Consider the following 14,414-nt stretch of genomic DNA (forward strand, 5'->3'; position numbering starts at 1 on the left):
ATCCTAAATTTTGAGATGACTGGCTTATTTGGGTGTGAAGCTCACTTCTGACAGTCTCTGAGTCTTTAATATTTTTAAAGACCACCTCCATTCCAGATAATGCAAATGACGTAGTCCCAAAGAATAATAGTTTTTCAAGCGCATGAAATACTGTTCTTAAACATTTAACATAATTCAGTATGGTGAAGGCGAAGGAGATATAAACTTTGTGTCTAGCCTTCTAAATTTCCATGGCAATTTTGCATGACTTCACGACACATCAGAAAGACTCTGATGCTCTAATAGCTCAATAATAACAAATGAGATCTAACAGGGAACAGACCTCTTTTCTTCCCCTTTCCCTCACTCAGACAAGAGAAGAGCAGCATGATGGAAGAATCATATTCATCATATGTCTTGTTAACATCATGATTTCTGTTGGACCTTTCTTCTTTGGATTTGGTGTCATTTATATCATTCATACTTCCAACAAGTGGGGACTGGGATTTTTAGGCAGGCATTTGCTCAGAGAAGAAGGTGGGAATGCAGTGACCTGGGCAAGTGAGGTCAACAATACATGTCATGTTCCCTATCTCTCTGGCCTGACAGGGCCTACAGACAGAAGATAATCGTCTAGGCTCTATTAATCTTCTACATTGGGGTGTCCAACCTTTTGAATGTAGGGCCAGATCATGAACTTTTTATCACCCAGTGGACTGGCAAGCCATATTCATAATTTATCACCCCGCGGGCCATATGTTGGACAAGTCTGAAATAAGGCAAAGCTGGCAAAAACCCCCACCTGTGCTCAGCTAGTGACAAACAATAAATGATAAATGATATCCTGGACCAGCCATCTCCACAGCTGGGGCCCCATTTCTGCCTACTACAACCGCCATTTGAAGGCAGCCCCAGAAGATATTTGACAGCCATGTTAAAATATGTGACCAAATCGATGTAGCTGGTGGTCTCACGCAGGCCAAGAGGCTGCCTATGCCACTGTTTCCCCAGGTCTTGCCCACACCAGCAACACCACTGCCCAAAGTCTTGGCAGTGCTTGGGCAGGCATGGCTGGGGCCCAGCCAACGCATGAGATGAGGAACGGCGGACGTGCGGGAGTGAAGCCAGTTCCCAGCCTGGCGGGCTCTCAGGCCTGGTCTGCCCAGGGCGGCTCCTGTCGGGGGAAGGCCTCAGGGGAACCGCTCCACTCCTTCGCGGTGAAGGCAAATGGCCCCTGGGAGGGTGCAGGCAGCCGCTGCGGCAGGAGAGTAGCACCCAACCCAGCCACAGGGAGCAACAATCCCCCATCCTCTCCAGGTTGCCCCCCAAGCAGCACAGCCCTGTGAGCTAGTGCTGCTTGAAGGGGGCTGGAGCAAGGTGGAAGATGCACCACAGCCCCTCACTCTCCCACCCACACGGTCCTGCTCACCATGGTGCCCAGCAACCCGCACACACAGCCCCAGTGGCCTCAGCGCTGCAAGCCCGGAGCGTGGGGCCCAGTGGACACCAGCTCCCGCCACCTCACCCCGCAGAGGTCATGCCAGGACCCCGCCTGCTGAGGCCCCCCCCAGGATTGGCCTACTGGCTGCCTGTGCCAGGCACTGTGCCCCATTCCCGCCCCATGGCCGCGGAGCCTGGTGGGTCCTGGGAGGCGGGCAGGATGCCAGGGCCAAGGGGCCAAGCCAGAGACAGCTAAAAGCGGGTGCTGTCCTCAGCTTGTCCCGTCAGGTGCAGCCAGGGCATCCCCACACCGCACAGCCCTCGGGACAGTGGCGGGACTCCGCTCATGTGACATGGGAGGTCACATGAGCCTGGCCCCGTGGGGATGAGCAGCTCCCCTCCCCTCCTCCACCCATCTGTCCCAAGTGAGGGACCTCAGGCCACAAAAAACAGCTTGGCAGGCCACATGGCCACCTGCGGGCTATATGTTGGACAAGCCTGTTCTACATATTCTCTTCTCCCAGACAGTGGGACCCCCTTTTAGGGTGGGAGGTGGAGTGGGGGTTGTTCTGTGGTGCTGCATCCATATTGCTATCAAGTAGTTTATGGTGATGGTATTAAGGGACTTGAGGGATTTATAAGTAGATAGATCTTTGTGCAGTTCTCATGTGGTTTTCTTTGAAGAATGGAAATAAACCAAGTAAACTGAAAATATCTGCAAACTTCTTCCTCTGGAGTTCCCCCCTCCCCGTGATGTGATGTGTCAGCAGCAGTGGCAATCGGAGCATGGTCAACCTTTGGGATCTGGCATGGTGACAATGTAGCATAATGTATAATCATATTGATTTCCTGCTTTTCATTCTTCTCTGTCTCCGGCATATGAATCAGCAATGCTCTCTGTCATTCTAACCTCTCACCTTCTTTCTCCATTCATATGAGAACCTGATTACAATGAACTGCTTGCTTTTCACAAGGCTGAAACTGCTGTTGGATAATACAGAGGATGTTAAAAAAAATTTTCAATCAAATTTTCTAATGAGAATACTAATGAGTTTATCCTTTATTCCTGATATCAGTGAGGGACCTTCAACATATAGAACATCTGGTTTGGGTGTGGAACTCAAACTGTTTTTTTTACAACAAAGCCTTTCTCTGCAGTGACAGAATTGCAGTCTCACATGCTGAGGTCCATGTATTTATTAGATCCCTTTCTGGGATAAGTCAAGAAGGAAAAACAGTGGCTAGATCTTGGATTCTGGTCCATATACCTTGCGACATTCCTATGGTACAAACAGGGATGGGGAAGTGTTTTGGGGGTTTTTTTGTTTGTTTTGGGTTTTTTGTAGGTTTTTTATTTTTATTTTACAGGAAAGTAAAGTCTCACAGGGGAAACACTGGGTGCCAGAAAAATGTTGCAACAGATATAGGCCATGGGTTTTCAAACTTTTTGGATCAGTGTACCCCTGGCAGCAAGACGTACCCCAGTGGCTGGATGTGTATAGACTATCTAGAGCCTGCCATCCAGACAAAAAATAAATTTAAAGTAAAATAGTACACCTCGTGCACATTATCCCTAAAGACTTACCCTTCCCAGGGTAACTTAGGACAACCTAAATTCCACTCTAAATCATTCTGCCAGTTCAACTGCTGATCAGGCTTAGAGAATTAATAAGATATTCTCTAGGCTGCAGTTTAGAGAAGTAATAAGATAGCTAACAAACACTTTTGTATCCCCAAGTGTCCTATGCAAAGCACTGGTTGGTCCCAGTATTTATGCTTAGACACTTTTTGAAGAGGGTCCTCTGCAATTTGTAGGGAGCTGTCAGTCAGAGTTTTATCTATATAGTATCGCTTGCTATTCCTGAACTCCCCTGAACCCCTTCTATTGCTTCATGTTAGAGCTGAATGATGGCTAATCCTGAGGCCCCTATTCCATTTTTACTCTTTTCTCTCAGACAATCTCCCCAGTGAGATCAAATCCATAATCCTCCATCAGCACAGCTAAGTTTCCTGCATTTCACATTACTCAAACATTACTGTTTACCGTACACAAAACAGTAAACGTCTCTATGTGCCAAAGGCTCTGTGAGTCATACAGAGCCCAACTCTTGTGACATAAATGATACTGCAGATTGGAGTTTCTTAGTGCATGAAAGGAAATTTCTTGTGCAGTGGATATAATAGTGCATACAGGCAGTACAACTCTCAGAGAAGATCTGCATCCAAAACCCTGGATAAAAGGCAGTTTGGTTTAGCTGCACCTTCCAGATTTAAACATAACAGTACCTCTGTGATTTTAGTTTCATTTATGGCTGTGCAATTCTGTTCTCTGAAATACAGATAAACTATAGTTAATGACACTATAGAAGTCATTTTTAATGCATCAGACTCAAGGTGGGTTATGGAAATTTATGCAAGTTTTACTTGGGCCCAACTGAAGTGAGCCAGAGTTTCAGCATTGATACTAATGGAAGAAAGATCAGATCCTAGGTATAATTTTGTAAAATAAATGCATATGCTAGGTAAAGCTAGCTGTTCTGCTGTAAGCATCAGTGACAACATGAAGCCCTTAATAAGGCTGTTACAAAAGGCTGTTGTACCTAAGCAGACTTTCAACATGGAAAAATACCATAGGGTATTTTTGCTACAAGAAACTAAATTTAAAACTTTAAAGCTAAAATCATTTTTCCAATAGTATTCTCTCAACATCTGAGAGAGAAACTGACATTAATTTAACCTTGACTTTCTAGTATACATTTTAGTGAAGATAATTTTCTATGGATAGATCTTGCTTTTGAAACTAAAACTCCACAGCTTATATTCACATTAAGCATATTTCAACATGAAACCAAAAAGATAAGATGAGTTGTGAAATTGTTTTCTAGTCAGCTTCTAGCTGATTGACTCTAGATATATTGCTTCGTCATTGATATAATATTAATATCTTTCCTGGATTGGTGCCAGTGAAAGATTTGCAGAGGAACTTTTAGAGACAAATGCACATAATAGCATTGCTGAATAATCTACAATTGGTTATAGGTAATTTAAAAATATGCATTCTGGGACAATATCCCACTCTGCAACACTGACATTAAATTTTTATCAAGTGCATTATTTCTATGACAAGCAAAAAAAGTGACATGATTATTTCATGAAAATCATAGGGTGAGAATTTCAACTCCACTCAGGCCCTTTTACCCCAAAGGGGAAAAGAGTTGGTCTAGTGTAAAGGTACCCCAAAATCTCAGATCCAGCTAAAACAACTTCCTTTAGTTCAGGCCCTGTGGAAAACAGATGCAGGGATGTTTTTCTGTATGTTTTAGTGACTGAAAGTGTAGCTGGTAAAGACAGGAACAAAATGAGATGTTTTCCATCAATTTCTTGCTTTTACATTTCAGCATTTAAAAAAAGTAATCCCAACTACCTTTAATTTCTCCCTGGATCAGTTTGAGTAGATGTAAATATTCCATTGTACTTCACTGGCCCCCAGGCATAGCAACATTTCTAACCATGACTATTCAAAGATCACAACATACCTAAGAAAAATCCACACTACTTAAAACAGTTCTGATGTTCCTAAACTCTAAGGAATATCCACAGCCATTCTCAATTCATTCAGTTTATAATTTAGGGGTGTCCTGCACACTTCATTGATCTTAAAACTCTCCCAGGCCAATATGCAAGCTATGTTTTCTACCAGTTCTGAGTGGCTAGGAGATTCCATCCCATCTGGCCTCATTTGTATATGCCTTTGTCTCTTCTTATTTGAACTACAGCAATGTGATAAGGCATAACACCATTAACTCTTATATTCCAACTATAAAATAACACTATGCTTCTTCAGCAACACAGACTACTATATCAAATATCCAATTTCTGTGCTGGATTCCCATGGAACAACATCAAGATCAAGTCTTGAGTCATTACCTTCAAGGTGCTAAATATTTTGGCCTAAGTTATTTTAAAAATTGCCTAAATCTCCTTGTGGTTGACCATGACTGACAACTCTGCTCTTCTAATGCAAGGAAATGTCTATCCCAAGAGCAAAGCTCATCTCTCTTGAAGGCCACTCTGACTGTTGAATAAACTCCCATGAAAACTGAACACCATCAAAAACCTCATGGTCTTCCATTCCAAGTGCAAGTATATTTCTTTAAACTTGCTTTTGATATAAGCACACAGGACAAACTTCCCACTGCATACAATTCTCTGACTGGGACCAGAGTTCATGAGTAATCTACATGACAGATATTAGTCACTGTTAGACCCCCAACTCCATGCAGCGCCCAATGACTAGGGAGACAACGGTCCAATTGTTCATGGATCCTGATACGCATTAGCCAGACCAAGCAAGGAGCGAACACCAGCACACATTGCTCACAACAGCTTTATTCAGAATGGAGACAGCTTTGGACAAGCATCCCAAAAAACAAACCAGGGACCTGCCTGAACATTAGTTCTTTTCATATTTTATACACCTTTGTTCATACATATTAACATTTACTCCGCCCTCATCCCTCCTTTGGTTCCACCCATTCTTCCTCCCATCTCAAGCTCCACCTCTGTTTACTGTTTGCTTCCTTAGCATGGTATTGCCTAAGCAGAGAAACATGTAAATGAAGGAAATGCAAAGAGTGCATGCGTAAGACTTTGACCCCCATCTTCTTTTGGTCACTTATGGTTTCTCACTGGTTCTTTCTAGTTTTCTTGCTGACTTCAGCACCATCTCCAAGGCCATATTTCTGCTTTGTCTCCTGACACTAGCTGGTGGGCTGCATTCTATTTTTTACCCAAAACATCATGCACTTTGCACCCTATCCTTTTGTTAAGAATCTGCTTACTTAAGTATTAGCCAAGTTAGCTGTTTTTAATATATCATCCAGCCTTGTGACTAGTGGCTCTTGCTGAGACAAAGAAAAACTTTTATTCAGCTGCACACCCCGAGCTCTCCAAAATCTAAATTGTTACCCCAACACCCAAAATCTATATCATTACCCTAACAGTCACATCACCTATTTCAGTGCTGGAAGGCAACCTATTGCTATGCTGATGAAGGTGATACAAGAACTTATATAGAAAGGACAGAAAATTTACCTCCATACAATTTATAATTTTGGTTTCTGAAGCCCCAGTCCAAGCCCAGTGAAGTTAATGGATCAGGTTCTAACAGGCAAAGCTTTTTAAGACTAAGAGTTTATTCACTGGAAGAGAACAATAGCTTGCCTAGTTTGATATTTCATCTTTGAAAGTAGCCCATACCAGATCCTCCATTAGCCATAACATTCCTATAATAGAGGTAATCGTGAAATACTCAATTTAAATGCCTCTGGATCACAGTTGCCTGATTAGTTTATTGTGATATTTTTTCTATAAACAAGAAAAGCTATATCATCTTAGACTAAAACTACCTTTGGTTGAGATTAAAGACAAGGAAAAGCCAACATAGTAGGTTACAACTCTGAGAACAGATTGTTGCTTTTGCACATAAGGAGTGTTTAGAAATTTAAAGTATGCCAAACATGAAGACTTTGCAGTTTCATATCTATACACAGTACTTTCTGAAGTGTAAGAATTGACATCCCTTATAAATTTGTCCTAACCAGCATACTTATATATCAAAGTCACATTTTTTGAAGCTGAAATAGAGTAAAGATAAATCTTCAAAAAAGGCCAGGAAACAGGGATTTAGAAGATAGAGAAGACAGGGCATATCTTCCACTTGCAACAACAGAAGAGCTCCTGTAGGTTTTAAAATTTATTACTTTAAAACAAATTTATCTGAAAATGTTTAAATTATGCGGAACAGCAATATGGAAATAACTTCCCCAAAAATAATTTATCTCTGGTATGAAATCATATCCAACTGCTATATTTTATAACCAAAGATGAAACACTAAGGGAGTCAAAAGGAAGTCAACAGGTGAATTTTTAGTTTTTAATATGATTTTTAAATGGGTTTCTATGACTTGTGAAGGAGGCTGGCCTTCTGGTCTTATTCTTCTGCATCTCATTTCTTGATTTATTAAGTAAATGAAGACAAACACAACCCCCTGGTTACTCTAACACTGATTCTTCAAGTAATTCAAACAGCTTTTACTTCCCACTCCCACTCCATAAGATTAGTCAGTGACTTTTGGAGTTGTGATTCCATTAGCCTCTTAGCAAATACATTTCTGGTTTCCTCTGTTCCAGGGAGTTGCCACATGTAATCTCAATCCATTAGAGTAGTACTGGGTAGTAATTTTGTGCACACTCACCTCCATGCAGTTATTATCTGCAATTTCCCCTCTCCTCCTTCCCTCCCTTCAAACTTTAGTTATGTGGCAATTGTGCACTTTTCTCCTCTAGGAGATGAACATAGTTATAATACCTCACTGTAAAAATTACACTAGTGAATGCCTAGCTCTTGTGCTTTAAATACTATCTTGTGGAAAGAAGCAGCAATTACTGGCTGCTTACCACTTAAGTGATGCTTTACTTCCGAATGATTCCCTCTTCAACAGAGCACTGGAAGAGGCCAGGGGTGGAATATTTCTTCTTTTTCTGGTTTCGTAGAGTTCTTTACGAAGTTCTAAGAAACACAACCTACCTTAAGCAGTGATTTGGCTGAAGCTAGTTTATTAGTATATTACAAGGTGAGAACAATGTTAATTTTATTTTCTCAGAATTTTCTTTCATCATATAATACAGTGCATTCCCAATGTTCCACTTAAGAGCATGTCTAAAGTGTTCCATGAGGGGGAAAAATGCCTATTTAGGAATAACCATGGGTCTGTAACACACTTTTTTAGGGTCCTTTTCTTGCTTTTTCTAAAGGCCACTGTCATAAAAAGATAAGGATTGTTCTTAAATGTACCTAGAACTTAAATACCTACCTGAAGTCAAAAGTACACTGTTTATGAAACAACATGATAAGAGCCATAATCTAGCTTAAGAGCTACAGCACCCATAGGCTGAGTACTTCAAGTCCATGACTTCTATGCAAGAGACATAATACAGTACCTACTATAGGCAGTGTGTGCTTGGCAGCAGTGTCTGCTACATCTCTAAACAGAAACAGCTAGTAATGCCTTCACTATTGGAAACAAGACAGTCAAGGACCCAGATGTTCCCATTTCTGCCTGACAAGGCTGTTGTACAGTGTGATACACTGGGGTCTCTACATACTTTGCAATGAGTGTGCTGGGAATGGGGAAAGTGACTCCTGATAGCTCACTCCTCCCACCAGGCCAGCCACAGTCTGGGTCTGGGCTGCCTTTGGAGAACTATGCAGCCCAAAGCAAACTGGTTCATCTCAGAGAAAAGACTGGTGGTATTTTTAATCTATAAACCCCCCCCCCAATATATAAGGTCACTACTGTAACTTTGAAAAAGCCACGAAAGAAAGAAAAATAAATTAAAATATTATCTCTATCTACCTCACCGCAGTCCTTGCTGCCCTGAGGACTCAGTGTTCATAAAAAAAAAAAAAAAAAAAATCACTGACATACTTAATATTTGCAGGGTCAGGACCACTGCAAAGTAGATTTTAAGCTGCAGATAACTGTTGGCATTGATTTTTAACACAGGAAACCATTTGAAAATCCAAATTCTGAACTGAAATTTACTAGTATCCACTTTTCCGCTGAGCTTGAAAGATTAGCATTGGAAAGTAATGTAGACATTATTGTTATCAGCAGATTAGCATTTTTTCTGGTTGTCCAGGAATACCCTTTCCAGCATCAGCCATACACCGATAAATTTTCTCTTTTCTTTTATCCTAAACACAAAAGATTTGTGATGAGTTTTCTTGCATTTCATTTCAGCTGCCTGAAAATGTGACAGGAAGAGATTGCATTTTATCACATGCATCATAAATCAAGAAAGATTTTGACTAGAAGATGTTTACACTGCCCATGCAACAGTTTAGCATAGCTATACCCCAGCTAGCTTTTAGGGTGCAGAGGCAAGTGCAGCTCCCAGCTGTAACTCGGAAACATTTCTGCAAAACATTCTGAGTTACAACATGACCCTGGACCAGACAGAAGTTCACTGTTGGTTCCAAGGGGAGGGGAATGTAGCTGCGGGCTGGGATCCAGCAGACATGTTCCCATAGCAATGGCCACAGCTCTCTGCCGATGCTCCCTGTTTTCAGAATGGGGAGTGGGGGGGAGGCAGAGGAGGGAACTCATTTGTGGGGCTGCCAAGCCAGTGCTAAAGGGTGAAATAAGTGAATTGGAGCCCCCCCACCCACCTCATGGGGGCTCCAATACACCAGTCCCACCCTCGGGAGGGGAGAGGGGGAGGCAGTGAAAACCCCCCAGACTGAACTCCCTCTGCTCCCTTCAACCTCTTCCATTCTGAAAACAGTGACAGGCTGGGAGCTTCACAGAGGCAAATTACAACAATATTTCCAAACACAGCTCTTCTATCTGATACCACATGCAGTGAGGGGGTCAGATTTTCACCAGATCAGCCATTTTTAAGCTATCTGCAGCTGTGCACTTGTGTTTGCTCATGGCTAGAAACTACTTTCTGTGGCCAGATTGGGCAAAAATTGTCACTTCTGTCTTCACCCTAAATTAGTTTCTTTGAGTACTGGAAAGAGTAGCCAGAGGGGCACAATTCTTGGTACAGGCTGAGAAACCTTCCTGAAAAGCAAGTTAAATTAGTCTTATGGAGCTTCTGTGTCTAGATTGCTAATTAAAAACTATCTTGGGCACCTTAAGACTGTGCTGCAGTTACTCCTGCACTTCCATGTTGTGCAGAAGGAAAAAAGGAAAGCAGAAGCTCACACAATGTAATTACACTCATAAGAAAGATGCACAGAATTCAAACATTTCTGCTTGTGAAGGAAAACTTCTGTTAATAGGTAGCATTTTTCTAAGCTTTCTAAAAAAATAAACTCTCAATCCAATTAATGTGAATGGAGTTACGGAGTGCCTCTTTATGCATCTCGGATGCATCCTTTAATGCAGGGGTAAGCAATTATTTTGGCTGGAGGGCCACTTAATAAGTTTTGGGGAGCTGTCAAAAGTAGCCCTGGCCCTTGACAGAGGTGCCCTGCCCCTTGGTCACCATCTTGGAATGGGAAGTCCCTCTCTTGCCCTGGAAGTACTGCTTCTTGGGGGGAGTGGGGAGAGGGCTGCTATCTTTGAACCAGAAAAAGAACAGATCATACACTAAGAGTCAAACATCTACTATAGCATATTTTTATATTATTACAAAAAAATATTTTTGTCATGATTTGTGTTTGTGTTGTGTGTATAGAGGTGACTGCATAATAGTTCAAAAAATAAAGTCTTACTCTTGTATATTGTGTGTGGGGGAGTGTGTAGAGTATGGTTGGGGATAGGTGTGTATGTATGGGGGGTATGGGAGAGTGTGCTAGGGGGGTTGTGAGAGGGTGTGGGTGTGTGGGGTGTGAGGGAAGGTGGGGTGGGTGTAGGGACCTGCCATGCACCCCCAACCATGATGCACAGCCCCCATTACCATTAGCAGCAGGAGGTAGCTCTCAGGGGACTCATCATGGCCCTTGCAGGCATTGCTGCCCAGCAGCACACAGCTCCTGCCAGTGCTGCATGGCAGCAAAGAGCACAGCCAGGCCATCCTGTCTCTATCGTGCAGGGCTCCCCACGGTGCATGGGCAGCTGCTGGCACACATGCACCACCAAAAGGAAGCCCTGTGCAACAGAGCTGGCTGCCTTTCCCATTTCCTGCTGCCATGGAAGCAGGGAGTGGGGCTCCCTGCCACTTCCGGCAGAGTCCTGGGAGCTGCACATGGCAGCTGGCAATGGGGAAGGTAGCCAACTCCAGTGTGCAGGGCTTCCCTCAGTGGCATGCAAGTGTTGGGAGCTGCACATGCACAGCCCACCATAGAGGTGGGCTGGCCTGGCTGTGCTTCTTACTGCCATGTGCAGGACTGGCTAGAGCTGCATGCCACCAGGCAACAGCACCTAAGCCGGCCATGAGTGCCCCAAGGGCCCCCACCTCCTGCTGCTGCTGCCACCAGTAGTGGGTGCTGTGCACCATGGGGCATATGGGGGTGGTCCCCACACCTCGTCCTCTCCCTGCCCACTTGAGCTCCTCACTCCCACCACTGTGGATGATGTTCTGTTGCCACAACAGGAAGTAGATGGAGCCTTACTGAGTACAGAGAGGTCAGTGCCTAAAAATGCAGCTCTTGAGCAACCTCTTTAATATAACAAAATGTAATGTATGTGCCCACATCTCCAGTCAACAAAGTTTGATGTAAACTTTTAGATAGAGCAAGCCCATCTGTCACTGTTCATGTCACTTTATAAAGTGACAGGCAGCAGCAGCCAAGCAGGGACTCTTTGATGTGAGAAAGACCACAAAGGAAAGATCTCCTATTGTTTGTTTTAGTGCTGCCTGCGGGATCATGGGGATCAACTCAGTTGATTCCCAGGGCTTCAGGACTTTGTGACATGTTTAAAACAAACCACAATTATTATTTGTTTAAATAGACTTCAGAGATATGTTAATTGAAACAGTCAGAAACCAGATTAGAGCAGTGGGAATCAACTGGTTGAATCCCGAGTCCTTGCCAGTCCTTACCTTAGGAGCTATTAATTAATCTGATTCAAAAGACCTTGAAAAAAAGAGGTGTTTTCCACATAGCCACAAAGACTTTAAAAAGACAAGATGTCAAATAAGCTTTAAGGGCTGGACAAACTCATGTGTGTCTGTCTCCCTCTGATCCCCACCCCCAAAATCCACTTTTTAAGCTTGCCTTTATCATACAAATATGGAGGCAGGGTCCATGCATGCAAATGTCTACTCCTTTCATTCAAGTGAAATTTCCCCTAATTTCAATAGCAGTTTTGCTTGATTGATTTAAGGTTTCATAATTGGCCGCAAAGAACTACAGGTTGTACAGATGTACAGATCTGGGCCCTCAGCATGACTTGGTAGGCTGGGGCAGAAAGCAGAGTATTAATGGCATGAAGCTTTCCAGAAATCCCTACTAGTGCAGCAGCCTTTAAAATCTTATTCTAGCTGGCATTATAGAGACAAGTAGTTCTTAAATTAAACCTGAGGCTAATTTAACCTCAGGTCTGTCCCAGGAACACAAGTGTGGACAAGTGGCCGAAAGCCATCTTTCTCCCCTCACCCTCAGCCCTTGGTGGGCCAAGGATTTAGCTGAGGATCTGTACAGGAGAACTAGTCATTCAGCACTGAGTGATACATCCTGCTGTTTATGCTCCTCTGTAAAAGCCTGGAAACAGTTAATGCCACGTGCATTGTCACAAGGGATGGATGAACCCCAGCCTCATCTCCTGAGGGAGACCAAAGTTTCTACAAGACTCGGTGGCTCACCGAGCTCCTGCTGTGGTAGTGCTGTTCTACTGCAACCTCCTGCACACCCCAGGGCCTCAAAAGCACAATAGATTCTCAAAATAGAAATGAAAGCTGCCTTCATGAAAGGCAGGGACCTTTTCCACAGCTGAGCCAATTGTCTACTGTGCAAATACCACATGTTCAAAAAGAGCAAACCTTACAAGGCTTCAGCTAGATTCTTAATGTTTCATATTATCCTCAGCAAAAAAAAAAAAAATTCTCCGCATGAAGAAATGAGACCTGTGCTTTTGTCCACTCTTCCTTTGATGGTCTGATTCAAAGCCAGCTTCAGCAGATCAATAGTAATGGAAGGTCTTGTAGATGGCAGTCGGTGCTTGATTCTTACAGGGGGAGGGGGAAGTTATCAAGACTTAAACTGCTATTTGTGCCACTTTTAACAATATCACCTTGACAATGTGAGCTGCTGCTCATGTAGAGCACAGCTGGTAGATTCAGAAGGAATGAAAGAATATCTTTATCTCTGTTCCCTGCACCCAGTCACTACAGACAGGAGGGCACCAAGGCCCCTCAGGAATTTTCTCACATCCTGCACATCAGTAGCCACACTCCACACAGCCACACAGCTGCCACTCCACACTCAAGCCTGTCCTAACCCCTGCAACCCATGGGAGGCTCCTTCCCTTGCCTCCTCCTCCCTGCCACCATGAGACATCCTTTTAATGAGTGTCCAAAGTCCTAGTTTTTCATTCATTCCAGTTCCCAGGATTGATGGGAGTCACAAGCAGAGCAGCAACGTTTGCTGGGGAATGGGGAAGATTTGTACCTTTCCTCCTTCTCCTAGTGAGCAAGACCAGCAAGTTCTGCGGTGGGCCTTCTTTGATAAAAAGGACCTGTGTCCTAAAAAGGAGAAGGATCAGCATGTCGATCCCTTCACTGAAGGAACAGAAATAGCTCAGGGATCCCTCTGCAAAGGGAATCAGACAGAGAATCTGCCAAGTCCAGGAAACCTCCCCAGTACCTCTGTATTTTGTCTCTGTTGATTTTGCTGCAATCCCCATTTTCCTGCATGCACTGCACCTGCTTGCTCTGGATGGGCTGATCTCATTTGTGCCGTCTTCGTTGTCATACTGTCAGAGACAAAACAAAGCAATTGGTTATGGACGGGGGGGAAAACTTAACTGATCCATGTGGGCATAACCAATACCCTTCATTTAAAATAACAGTAAGAAGTCATTAATCTCCTTTATGCAACAAGTTATCTGAAGAGATGAGGACCACCCTCCTCCCCCAGATATAGACAAAGACAGAGAGAAAGGGGGAAAACATCAGAGAAATAGGAAGCAGCAGAAAGCCGCAAACAGTGTCAAAAACAGGAACTGGGAATACTGGCCTGAGCAAAACTTCAAGGACGTATTTGTGTTATGCCATGGCACGATGTGTCACCTCCCCAACCCCTCATCCTCTAGCAATCTGCTGCTGTTTGATTCATGTGGTGATCAGGAAAATGGAATTTTACACTTTCCTTAAATAGGACTGAACCTAAAGAGATGTCTGACTTCAACATGAATTCCTTCTCCTAACAGAAATTACCCCAAGCTTTGCCGAATTGCTAGAGGTTATGAAAAGCAGTAACACTTCTTTTCCTTTCCCTATGAGAATTCTCTGACTGTATTTCCATTACTTTCTTGTTGGCA

At 43.3% G+C, this 14,414-nt stretch overlaps 1 long non-coding RNA gene across 1 annotated transcript; it reads right to left on the reverse strand.

Moving 5' to 3' along the window:
- Positions 1-6,578: 6,578 nt before the first annotated feature.
- Positions 6,579-14,000, reverse strand: LOC109305625. Its single transcript, XR_002099656.1, has 3 exons — positions 13,739-14,000; positions 7,879-9,228; positions 6,579-7,158 (listed from the first exon to the last, which is right to left on the reverse strand). It is a non-coding gene; the product is annotated as an uncharacterized LOC109305625 (long non-coding RNA).
- Between the last annotated feature and the right edge of the window lie 414 nt (positions 14,001-14,414).

This window comes from Crocodylus porosus, unplaced genomic scaffold, assembly GCF_001723895.1.
Source record: "Crocodylus porosus isolate Cpor-Errol unplaced genomic scaffold, CroPor_comp1, whole genome shotgun sequence".
NCBI classification, from domain to species: Eukaryota; Metazoa; Chordata; order Crocodylia; family Crocodylidae; genus Crocodylus; species Crocodylus porosus.